This window comes from Myotis daubentonii, chromosome 2 (assembly GCF_963259705.1).
Source record: "Myotis daubentonii chromosome 2, mMyoDau2.1, whole genome shotgun sequence".
Taxonomy (NCBI): Eukaryota; Metazoa; Chordata; class Mammalia; order Chiroptera; family Vespertilionidae; genus Myotis; species Myotis daubentonii.
In genome coordinates, this window is record NC_081841.1 from 5,465,599 (window position 1) to 5,479,072 (window position 13,474).

The following is a 13,474-nucleotide window of genomic DNA, read 5'->3' on the forward strand; positions in this document are numbered from 1 at the left end:
TTTTTGTGGTCAATTTTAGATTTTTCTGTTTCTCATATTTTTGGTTTTGGATGATTTCTAAGATGAAGGAGGGAGGCCTTTTCTTTGCCATGTCACAAAGCCTGAGTAGTTTTTAAGATATCTGAAGATAATGAGGGTGGAAGTGATGGAGATAGGGGCAGCTAGTTAGTCCTTCTGTGAGGAAAATATCAAGTCTTGGCTAATATCTAGTTCATACATATTTAGTAAGCTCTCAGAAAATACTTGTTCTCGAATTCCTTTGTGTCTAATTTTATATTTATATGTCTGCTTAGTTAGGAAGAGTTTTAAATAGTTTATTTACTATGTTGAAGATAAATTGAGGAAAATAAAAGTAAAATATCTGTCCATCTTAAAGTTCATTAATTGATTAACAATGATTTTAATAGAGGCAATTTTTTTCCCCAAGAGTCATATAATTTGATTGTATGTAACTAACTCTTTGTCATGGGTCATAATAAAGAATCTTGCTAGTATATACTTTTTTAGAGTTATCAGCTGTCTCCCATTTCTCTAACACAGTTTGTACTGTTGCTTCTAGTTGCATATGCGCTCAGCACCAGCAGAAGGCTTGCAGCCCCAAAAGGGGGTGGGGTGGAGAAAAGATGAAGTAGAATCAAACCACCAAGAGAGGAAGCAGATGGGTTGTGGGAGATGACCCTGCCCCCATGTCATTTTTGTTCTGGCTGCTACTGATCTATGTGAATCAGCAGCCAAGAAATTGGAGTTGGTGATCTTAAGATGAAAAATAAAGTTTGATCTTGACTCAGTAGAATTATAAATTTATTAGACTAAAACATGATGCAGATTTTTTTTTTCTTTTGGTTATTTTAAATGTTTCCTTTGAAACATTTCAGAAAGTATTTTGTTCAAGATAAAACTTTAATTTTACTAAATAATATGATACCTAGATTCAGAGATAAATATTACTCTTTTAGGTTTTCTTGTTCATGCAAGTTTTACAGAAAGTAAAATTTTAGTAATGTTCAGGAATTAGTAGAGGAGACTTAATACACGGTGGCTGTACCTCACATTTTTGGATCTTGTCTCTAGATTGCCAGAGTTTACTAGGATTTTCTCCTGTGCGTTATTTAACAATGAGTAGAAAGTAGTGTGTTTGCTAGAGAAATAAATCTTCCCAATGTATATATATATTTTATGCTAAATATTCTCTCTTTTGTCAGTGCTTGTACTTGTCTTTTGTTTGGCTCATTTTCTAAGGTCAAGATAAAGGAGACCTTCCTGTATGTTTCACCAAGTCTTCACTTTGTTCTGTGGGAGAATCTTATTTTTTACAAAATTATAAGAATGTTATCAAACATACACAAATGTAGAGAGAATAATAGTATAATGAATCTTTTTTTTTTTTAAATATATTTTATTGATTTTTTACAGAGAGGAAGGGAGAGAGATAGAGAGCCAGAAACATCGACGAGAGAGAAACACCGATCAGCCGCCTCCTGCACACCCCCCACTGGGGACGTGCCCACAACCCAGGCCATGCCCCTGACCGGAATCGAACCTGGGACCCTCCAGTCCGCAAGCCGACGCTCCATCCACCGAGCCAAACCGGTTTCGGCTATAATGAATCTTTTATACCCAGTACTTAGCTTCAACATTTATCAGTGTTTTGCCCACCCTTCTTTCATTTTCCCCTACTCCCAATTCTTATGGAAGAATTTTATTGTAATACAGTTTAATATCAGCATTTTTAAAGGACACATCCTGAAACTTTTGAAATTTCTAAATTAACAAGTATCACCATAGCATATAATTTACTCAATAAAAACATGTGGTAACATATATATATAAAATTTTTAAGTGGTCTCTTCAAGCCCTTAATGATCCTATAAACATGGAACCCAATTTGTTACTAAGCTATTAAAATAAATTCTGAATGAAACACTCACTAAAATAGTTTTTTGAATTGCTTTTTCTTTCATTACAGGCAATGATAGGCACAATTGTGATCCAAGTCACTACAGAATTTGATACTCCTTTCTTTAATCTACTAAAAATGTATGTGTTCTAAAGAACATTACTTTTAAACTTCTTTATGCTTAGCACTAGGCTTGTATTGACTTTCTTTTGGGGGCCATTTTCCACAGCTTCTTTTAAAAAATCGTTTTCTAGAATACTGGTTATATGCATTAAGTGCATACCAGGATTATAGACTCTAGCAGTTTAACTTCATGCTTCATTAGAAAAATCATTATATCATGTGATGGATCTTTATTGTCTCTTTGGGAGTAGTAACAAATATGAATGTCAAATCTCTGAATCTCAGAAATCCTATATAATAAAAGACTAATATGCAAATTGACCCAACGGCAGAATGATCAGTCGCTATGATGCACACTGACCACCAGGGGGCAGACGCTCAATGCAGGAGCTGCCCCCTGGTGGTCAGTGCGCTCCCACAGGGCGAGCGCCGCTTAGCCAGAAGCTGGGCTCATGGTTGGCAAGTGCAGCAGTGGTGGCCGGAGCCTCTCCTGCCTCCATAGCAGCGCTAAGGCTGTCTGACTGCTCCCCATGGGGAACAGGCCTAAGCTGTTAGTCGGACATCCCCTGAGGGCTCCCAGACTGCGAGAGTTATTCAAGTTTCGTGCACCAGGCCTCTGGTAGTAATAATAATCACATTCAAAAGAGGTCCTTAGTAAAAAGTAAATTAGTATGTTCTGAATTAGTGAAAAGTAAATTAAAGAATATTTTAAAGAGTAGAAACTTATTTCAAGCTTGATGAATAATGTGGGTTAGCTTAGTAAATAATAATAATTATTATTTTGTTGTTAATCCTCACATGAGGATATTTTTTCCATTGCTCCTCAGAGTGGGAGGCGGGGGGAAGGAGGGAGGGAGGGAGAGAGGGAGAGAAAGAGAGAGAGAGAGAGAGAGAGAGAGAGAGAGAGAGAGAGAGAGAGAGAGAGAAAGAAACATTGATGTGAGAGAGACACATTAACTGGTTGCCTCCCACACATGCCCCTACTGGGGATAAGGAACAAACTTGCAACCCAGGTACATACATGCCTTTGACTGGGAATAGAACCTGAGACTTCAGTGTGCAGGCCGAGCTCAACACCGGCCAGGGAAGTAAATTATCTTTTTAAGAAGGAATCTTGCTCTAACCAGTTTGGTTTAGTGGATAGAGCATCGGCCTGCGGACTGAAGGGTCCCAGGTTCTATTCCGGTCAAGGGCATGTACCTTGGTTGCGGGCACATCTCCAGTAGGGGGTGTGCAGGAGGCAGCTGATCAATGTTTCTCTCTCATTGATGTTTCTAACTCTCTAACCCTATCCCTTCCTCTCTGTAAAAAATCAATAAAATATATTTTAAAAAAGAAGAAGAAGAAGAAATCTTGCCAGGCCATTTTTAAATTACTGTGGTAAAAAAAAAAATACAGCATTAAACTTACCATCTCAACTATTTTTAAGTATACAGCTCTGTAGTGTTAAGTATATTCATTGTTGTACAACATATTTCTAGAACTTTTTCATCTTGTAAAACTGAAACTTTATACCCAGTAAACACTATTGCCAGACCATTTTTAATGAAAAATAACTCATTTTAAATGAGAAATATTTATTTACATATTAACATTGAATATGTTAGTCTCTCTTATAATCATGTAAAAAATGAATCATGAGGCAGTATTTTAGTTTTTCTCTTAATTTGGTAAACACTATAAAATTGCTGGTACTCTTTTACTTGATAGACCTCTCCTCCTGCTGTAGCACATTTTACTTAATTTCAGACTAAGCTATAGTACCAGAGATACCAGGTAAGTCTGAAATAATGGGGTTTTGCTGTTTGGATAAGAACTTTTTATATGAAACTACTAGAAGCCCAGCATGCGAAATTGCGCAGCCCCACCCACCCGCGCCGGTCTTTGGCATTAGGGCCACAGGCCTTTTATAATATAGATGATTCTAGCTCAACAGTTTAACTAGTGTACTTGAATGAAGTTTACTGGTTCTTTTCTTTGACTTTTCTAAACATTTTTTTCCACTTTTTAAAAAAATCATTTTTTATTTTTCAATTACACTTGGCATACATTATTATATTAGTTTCAGGTGTACACCCTAGTGATTGGACATTACATAACTAGGTGTTCAACTAAACATTTTCTTTAAGTGTTTCTGTATGTTTCATGCAGTCTTTCCAATCCCTTCAGATTTTCCTCAAGATGTGCCTGTTTTGGGTCCCAGATTATCTTCATGTGTCTTTCATTTGCTTCTGTCTTTGTTCAGACAAGTATTTATGAGTGCCCCTTAATATGCAAATGCTATCTACAGGGTCTCTCTACAGTTGTTACTGTCTCAGTTTCTAATGAGAGGAATGAACTCATATTATCCATGATTGAATAACTTTCCCCCCCAAGATTTATTGAAATATAATTGACATACAGCAGTGTGTAAGTATAAGGCACACAGCATAATGACTTAACATACATATTGTGCCACAGTAAGTTTAGTTAACATCCATAATCTCATATAGAAACCAAAAAAAGCAACAACAAAAAACATAACTTTTTTTGTGTGATGAGAACTCTTAGGATTTACTATTTTAAGAACTTTCAGATAAAGCATACAACCTGATGTAAAGTTCTGCATTACATCCCCAGGTCTTATTTATCTTACAAAGTGGAAGCTTGTACCTTTTGACTACCTTTATCCAATTTTCCACTCCCCACCTCTGGTACCCACAAATCTGATTTCTTTGAGTTTGGGTTTGTTTCTTTTTTTTTTTCAAGGGGGGGCTGTTTTTTGTTTTTAGATTCCATATACTGGATAACTGAGATAATACAGTATTTGTCTTTCTCTGTCAGACTTACTTCACTTAGCATAATGACCTCAAGGTCCACCCATGTAGTCATAAATGGCAGGATTTCCTTTTTTGTTATGAATGGATAATATCCCATTGAATATCAATAACTATTTATTGAAAACCTGTTACTGTATGTGAAGCCACCTTTCCTGTGTCTTAGGGCTGAAATTTTGATACTGTCCTTCTATAGCTCACTTAAGAGTTTTTGTTGTTTTTAAAATGAACATGTTAGTGTGTCATCCATGTGCACACGTGCACATGGTCACATATGAATCAGCGTGTGGAAGGGTATTGAGGACTACTGCCCTAAGGAGTTCAGGTCTCATAGAATCCTTTGAATATCATAAAATTGAATCGTTTTAGTTTTACAAGGCTGCTATTACTGTCATCGAATTAATTTAAATGGGAGGCCAGTGTCAGATGGGAACAAATCAATTCTTGGAATCAGAACAACCTCTCCCTCTGCAGATGCTGTTAATACTTCAGCTTCGATAATGTTAGATCGTAATCTTTTGATAATAAATCTGGTACCATTACAAAGACCCCATTTACTATTGAGATTTCTCGATAGCATGATGATTGCACCCACTTTCAATTTTAACTTATGACATGGCATTCCCGAAGGAGTAATACTATTAAGAAATTCGATGGCAGAATTTTCCTTTTCAGCATCATCTGTGGAATCAATGGAATCATCACTCAAATATGTGTGAAAATCTCCATTGAGTATATCCAAAATTTCTTCATTTAATTTTTGAACGTGCTCATTATTTTGGACAAAGAATTGCACGTTTAGATGTTTTTTTTAATATTATCTATAGATATACTATTTCCAAAGGTAGCTTCAATAATAGATCCATTACAAATCATTTCACAGGGGATTTCAATAATATCCATTCTTAAATGAAAACTGCTATCAAGTTTGCCATCTCCAAGTTTTACTAACTATTCACTGTAAGCAGAATCCTCTGATCTCATATTTGTTTTAAGAGACAGCTTTCTGAAACATCCCCAAACATTATAGTACTTTAAATTCATTTGTACTATGGCCGATCGCATAGCATGCGGTACGCATAGCATGCGGTACAATACTGAGAGAGATGAGAGAGAATCATTGATTGGCTGCCTCCTGCTTGCTCCGTACTGGGGATCCAGCCCCAAACCTGGGCATGTGCCATGACTGGGAATCGAACCATGACCTCCTGGTTCATAGACTGCCGCTCAACCCCTAAGCCGTGCAGGCCAGGCTCTTTCATTTTTAAAAATCTTGTCCTTTTCCATGTTGCCAGGTATTTTGTTTTTATTATCCTATTCCTGGGTACTATGATTAAATATTCATGTAAGCTACTACCCATTGTCAAACAGACATCTCTATATTGCTTTATGGTATCTAATGGCTTGGGAATTGTTTTCTTAAAGAAATTTTCTCCCCCAAATTGTGTTGGTAGTATATGACACTTTCATACCTTGTGGATGCTCATTAAGTGTTATTTCTCAGGATACTTTCCCATAGTAATTGGAAGGTAACACTGATCTCAGCTATTTCTCCTTAGCCACTATTTCCTTTTATTTCATTGTACGTGTGTGTGTGCATGCTACCTTTATTTTAATTGTATGTTGTCCTCCTGAGTGATGTCGTTGAGAACAGTATCAGACTTTCAATTTTATGCACTCTGTGAGTATAGTTAATTTAATAATGCTGCTATCTTATTTTACCCAAAGTTTTAAAGAATAATGGTAGCGTACTAATAATATAATTAATAATATTAGTATTCAGCTTATTCTCAGTAAAATAGCCTATTTACAGTGACATCTAAGCTTTTTTTCCCCTTCCATTTCCAGGTTGCCATCACGAAAGCCAAAGTGGATTTCTCCAGTGTAGTGTGCCTGCCCCCTTCCGTCATTGCTGTGAATGGGCTGGACGGAGGAGGGGCTGGCGAAAATGATGATGAACCAGTGCTGGTGTCCCTGTCCGCGGCCCCCAGCCCGCAGAGTGAAGCTGTTGCCAATGAGCTGCAGGAGCTCTCCTTGCAGCCCGAGCTGACCCTTGGCCTCCACCCTGGCAGGAATCCCAATTTGCCTCCACTTAGTGAACGGAAGAATGGTGAGTAGACAGGGAATTATTGCATTGCCTGGTTTGACTCAGGGTCTTATTTTATTTTATTTCTCTTAAAAGTTTCTTATAATCATACTCTTTCTTGTAAAACAGAGAAATAGTAGGTGATCATTGTGAACCCAACATCTTCTTTCTGGGTTATAATAATTGCTTTTTAATTTGTCTTCCTACTTTTATGCTTCTCCCTCCTCACTCCTTCCATAGATTCATTAATTCAGGAAATATTTATTGAGCATCACTGTATTATAAACTGTGCTAAATTAGGGAGTGAGTTGTGTGGCTGTAATTTATTTTCATTGCTTTATAATAAATCCATTTTATGAATATACTGTAATTTGTTCATTTTACTTTTGATGGATATTTGGGTTGTTTTCATTTGGGACTATTATCAGTCATGGTCCTATGAAATTTTTGTACATGTCTTTTGGTATACTTGTTTGGATTTTTATTTGAAATATATCATTTTTAGGTTAATGGGGAAAATATACACTTAAAACATTTTTAAATTTATTGAGTTTAGAGAGAGAGGAAGTGGGGAGAGAGAAATATCTATTTGTTGTTCCACTTATTTATGCATTCAATGGTTGTTTCTTGTATATGCCCTGACCAGGGATCGAACTCTCAACCTTGGCATATTGGGGCAATACTCTAACTAGCGGAGCTACCCGGCCAGGGGCCACATTTTAAATATTGGGAATTCCCAACCAATTGAATCTTTCAATAAAATAGGCCTCATTTAATATCTTTCCTTTTTAAAAAAATTCTTTTTTGTTCATCCTTAACTCGAGGATATTTTTTCCATTAATTTTTAGAGAATGGAAGGGAGAGGGAGAAGCAGAGAGAGAGAAAAACATCAATATGAGAGAGACACATAGATTGGTTGCCTCCTGCCTGTGCCCGACCAGGGCTAGGGATCAAGCCTGCAACGGGGTACGTGCCCTTGACCAGAACCGAAACCGGGACCCTTCAGTCCTTGGACCTACGCTCCATCCACTGAGCAAAACCAGCTAGGGCTTCTTTAATGTCTTTCCATAGTTTTATAATTTTCTACATAAAGGCCATGCAAATATCTTAATAGGTCTTTTTTTTTGGTAGACATTATAAAAGATAAGTTTTTATAAAATATTTTGGACTGTTTGGTGCTGGGGAATTGAAATACCAAATCTTTTCAAAACTCTTGTGGCTTTTCTACACTTATGCCAGCTACTTGGCATAGACCACCCTCCCACCCTCACCCCCCATCTCCTTTCTTGCTTGTTCATGCATCACTCCTTTTGCAAAGCCTGTCCTAACTTACATTCATTGTTAAGTGTTTCTCTTTTGGTTTGTCCAGTTGCCCTTTATCATCTTACTTTATCACCCGATGTTATAATGGTAATTATCCACTCAGCAACATGAGTGACCCTTTGAAAACTGAAATCAGACATTGTTACACTCCTCTCAAAACCCGTTAGTATCTTCCTAAAGACTTATGATGAAATTATAGTTCTTACAATGAGGCACTGGTATCCTCTCTGACCTGATTTCTTACCTTTGTTCTCTAACTCACTCTACTCTGTTCCAGCCACACTTTTTATTCTTTCTTTTTTTTTTAAACAGTGTAGTATTTTTAAAAAAATATATTTTATTCATTTTTTTAGAGAGGAAGGGAGAGGGACAGAGACTTAGAAACATCGATCAGCTGCCTTCTGCATACCCCCACTGGGAATGTGCCTGCAACCAAGGTACATGCCCTTGACTGGAATCGAACCTGGGACCCTTGAGTCCACAGGCTGACGCTCTATCCACTGAGCCAAACCAGTCAGGGCACACTTTCTGTTCCTTGAACATATCAAGTATGCTCCTGTCGCAGTGTCTTGGTACTTGCTGTGCCTATACTGAAGTTCCTGCACAAATGTCATTTCCTCAGGGAGGCTTTCCCTGCCTATTTTATAAAACAGTGCCTCCCATTACTCTCTGTCCTGCTTTGTCTTCCAAGCATTTACTATGATGTGTGTATTTGTTTATTATCTATACCACCCCCACTTTGATAAATTTCAGAAGACCGGAAACTTTATTTTGCTCACAGGCGTATATTCAACTCCTAGCTCATAGTGGCCACCAAATAAATATTAGTTGAATGAATAAATGAATGCTTTACTTATATTTTTACATTCATAGTGGGATAAGTAATGAAAACTCAAGCAGTTTTTATTTTGGGAAATAGTGGATACTCAAGCAGTTTTTGTGTGTTCTTTTCCCATTCCTAATTTCTACTTTTTTACCCCCATATTGCATAGACTTTAACTTAGTTATATATGTTAAGGGAAAAGAGTTAGTCCAGAGGGAAAAGCTGAACACGGAAAAAGGGAAAGGATAACTGGTAGAGCAAGGTTCTTGTGGAGATAGGAGAGAATGGGGTCCAAAGGTATTGGCTTTGTCTTGAGCAAGAGTGAAGACCAGCATTCTTTAGGGATAGGAGAATGGCACTGAAGATGATGGCAGACAACAAACAACAAACTCCTTATGTTTTGGGCATGGAGTGGAGAAAATTGGTGCCGACAGATGTGTTGGTCTCAGTGGAGTAGAAGGCAGCTGTTGCTGTTGGGGCAGAGGTGTTGGTGTATCTTCAGCCTTTCTTTCTCAACTCTTTGGTATATAAATCTGAATTTTTCTCCATTTTGAAAAATAACTCTCTAACCCTTGGAGTCAAGCTCCTGAAAGTAGTTTACTTTCCCACATTCTAGAGACTTCACTGCATTCTGGCTTCTGTCCCTACCTCTCTTCAGTAACTACCATTGCCAAAGCCATTAGTGCTCTTTTCATTGTAGATCAGATAGGCTCTCTTTATTCTATTGATCTCTCTGCAACTTTTGATATGGTGGCCACTCCCTCTGACCTGAAACTTTTCCTCCACTGACTTCTGTGACATTACTCTTTCCTGGCTTTTTAAGCATTTTTTAAGCTCTGCCTTTCCAGCCACTCTCTTTTCTGCTCAGATCTTTTGCTATCTTTCTCTACCCATCACCTTAAATTTTGTTACTTCTAGGGCTTCTTTATTTCTTATTCTATATCTTTACCTTGAATGATTTCCCCCAGAACTTTGGCTTTAACCATCATTGCTGGGGTCCAACCCCAGCAGGTCCAGGGGTCCCCAAAGGTGTGGACGGAGTCGGCGAAGAAGGAATGATACAGGGGCAGTGTTCAGTTGATCAGCAGCCTAGCCAGGATATCTAGCCAGGATCTGGTCTCGATCTCCAGAGAGGTTCTGTTTCAGATCTCCAGCCAGGTTCAGTCACCAGGTTCTAGTCAGGTTCTCTTGCCATGTTCTATAGTCAGGTTCAGTCCAGGATCTATTGCCATGTTCTCTCCAGCGAAGTTCTTCTGTCTCTAGAGAACGTTCTTTGTGGGTTCTGTGTTCTGAGTTCTGTCTCTTGCTGTCTTGTTACATCTGTATTTATACCAGTTGATTCAATCCTATCAATCTCTATTACAAAGGTTAGGGCGTTTCTTATCTCCATTCCAGGGAGTAAAGATTATGTAGCTTAAGCATGATTGTTTGTAGTGATTAACTACCCGCCTGGCACTTAGTTAAGGAGTTTCATCCCCTCCCTGACTTCAGGGAAAAATTCCTACCTGGAGAAACAACCTTTCTCGGAGAGGTGACTTTGGTTAAAACACAGCGCCAAGAAGGTGAGCAAACATATTAAGAACTGTATGCCATATATGCCAGGTCCCTTGAAACAGCAAGGATGGACCGGCTCCCGGCAAATTCCCCCTTTTTTATTTTTTAAAGGCAGGCATTAAAAAGAAAAACCTCAAATGCTCTCTTATATCCATTTTAAGAGTAGGATTGGCACTTTCCGCTATTACCTGAGTCCTGATCTATCATCCCAGGGAGAGCTTGCCAATCCTGCACTTTCCCAGGGTAGAAAGGCTGCAGTGGGGTTAAGGATAAGGCTCCTTGGGCCTACCTTCTCCCATGCCATTACATTTACCTTTCCTTCCTCAGAAAAGCATGGACATATTTCTTGTATAAAACGTTCTGTCTGACTGGGAGTAACCTTAATTCCTCTGCTAGCAAGCATATATGTTAAAAGATCATTACAGAGTCTTTTTTCTTTAGACTCAGTATGGCACATCTTCTCAATCTAAGTTCTGTACTATCCACCTTCTTACCCTATTTATCCTCTATAGGGGGGTCTGTAGCACCCTGGTGGAGTCCTATCCGTCCCGAGTGTGGGGGTTTTCAAGGGGGGGGGGGCTTACCTAAGGAAATCCTGTTCCAGGGATTCCCAAAGGTGTGGACGGAGTCGGCGAAGACTATCCACCCTCTTCCTACGGTGGAGTCCTATCCGTCCTGAGTGCGGGGCGCTTACCTAGGGGTCCCTGTTCGGGCGCCATATGCCGGGGTCCAACCCCAGCAGGTCCAGGGGTCCCCAAAGGCGTAGACGGAGTCGGCGAAGAAGGAAGGACATGGAGACAGTGTTCAGTTCATCAGCAGCCTAGCCAGGATTTCCAGCCAAGTTCTGGTCTGGATCTCCAGAGAGGTTCTGCTTTGGATCTCCAGGGAAGTTCTGTGGCCATGTTCCCTCGCTAGGCTCTCCAGCCAGGCTCCGTCCAGGCTCTCCAGTCAGGTTCAGTGTCCAGGTTCCAGTCAGGTTCTCCTGCCAATCTCTGTAGTCAGGTTCAGTCCAGGATCCCTTGCCATCTTCTCCCGTTAGGCTCTGTCTCTAGGCTCCGAAGTTCTTCTGTCCCTAGTCTTCCTACGGTTGGACCGGCTCCCGGCACATCATCATATGCTGTTGATTCCCATCTTATACAGAGGTGGGCATAGTAGGTTAATAATAATAATAAATGCAATAAATAATTTCTGTATAATAAAACCCTAGTATGCAAATTGACTGAAAGGCAGAACAACCAGCTGAATGACCAGTTGCTATGACATGCACTGACCACCAGGGGGCAGACACTCAACGCAGGAGCTGCCCTCAGCCCACAGGCCCTGACCAGTGGCAGCAGCAGTGGTGGGGAGGGGCTGGTGAGCAGGCAGCGCTAGGCCAGCCAAGGCAGGTGCCAGCGGGGGCCCCAATTGCCCCGTAGGTCGCCCCACAGATTGGCCCTGATTGCTGGCCAGGCCTAGAGACCCTACCCGTGCACGAATTTCATGCATTGGGCCTCTCTAGTATAAGAATAAACTCTGTTTCACTTATAACTGTAAGCTTACTTTTGCCCACCTTGTAGGTCCAGGCCAAGTTTCTCCTCTAAATTTCAGACTCATATTCTTGGCTGTCTATTGAACGCTCCACTGGCCTCAGTATTCTCAGAGTTAAACTTATTACCTCACCTGCAGTTCCTGCTGAATTCTCCATTGTAGGAAACCATACCTCCATGCACCCAGATGTTCAAACCAGAGGGTTGTTTTGTTTTCTTCCTATATGAAAACAAAATATTTTGTTTTATAATCAAAGTATAAGAAAAAAGAAAATAAAAATTTCCTCATAATTACTCAGTTCATTGATGGCCAGTGATCAGAAATACTAATTGCTTAGCAAAAATCAAAAAGTAACTGTCAGAATCAGATTCTGTTATATAGAGAAAATAGAAAATGTTTATTAAGTTAAGAGAATAGGAAGTTGCAGAGTAGCTATTATCTTGGTGAAACATGCATATTGTTTTCAGCAACTATCAGGTGAATGTCTGCACAGGGGCAATATTACTGTCTAGTTGCAGGGCTTTTTGGGCCATAATTGGGTCTGCTGTTTGTGCACCTTGATGGTGCTTCTTCCTGTCAAAAGGGAAAGAAGTCTGGAAAATCATTATTGTATTTTACACTAAGTCTTCTTTGCATGGTTATTTGTAGGGAGGTAAAAGTAGGAGTAGAAATGGAAAATCCCTGAGACGATAGTAAAATTGGAAAGTGGGGAGTTTAGAGCAGAATGATTTCTGGAGTTAGTGGAGCTGCTTTTTTATGGATAGTGTACCATGTGTTGAAAGGGTGGAGTGAGAAATTTATTGTTTTTCTATCTTTTATATAAAAGCTTATGTTATATAGAAATTCAGTGAGTTAGCAAGGGTCCTTGCAGGTAATAGGCAGTCAAGGTCCTGATAGCTCTATCCTAAACAGAGGAGTTGGGGTCCTAATGAGAGAAGATGCCTTTGGTCTAATTGGAAAAAGTTGATAAAGTTTCAGGGTGTATTTTCAAATATTACTTTTCTGTCTTCTAAGCTGAGCACTTAGGTCTAAAAGATTAATTGATCCAACTGTGGATTCTGTCTAGCCTGAGCTGGGAGAAGCCTGGAGACCTCAGTAATCATCTAACCCCATCCTCTTTGGCTCCACCTAAAGGAGTTCTGGCACACATTTAATGAATGTGCCATACTAGAAAATTTAAGTTTCATCTTGCTTTTTCCATTAATGGTGTAGTGCTATTTAGCTGTCTTTTCCTTACATATCTATTCCTTCTTCATAATAATCTGAGATCAGTCTTTTAAGTATGAATAAGTTTTAGAACTGGCTGAGACTGCATAAAGCTA

At 39.3% G+C, this 13,474-nt stretch overlaps 1 long non-coding RNA gene across 2 annotated transcripts in view; it reads left to right on the forward strand.

The window, feature by feature from the left end:
* The window catches only part of LOC132226936 (uncharacterized), a 72,092-nt gene extending 65,269 nt beyond the window's left edge, over positions 1-6,823 (forward strand). The window contains exons 4-5 of one of the 2 annotated variants that reach the window (XR_009451089.1): positions 1,967-2,037; positions 6,685-6,815. This is a non-coding gene — a long non-coding RNA (uncharacterized LOC132226936). Of the gene's footprint in view, positions 1-1,966; positions 2,038-6,684 lie in introns of both variants that reach the window. The other variant, XR_009451088.1, reaches the window with a different exon arrangement.
* Positions 6,824-13,474: the final 6,651 nt, after the last annotated feature.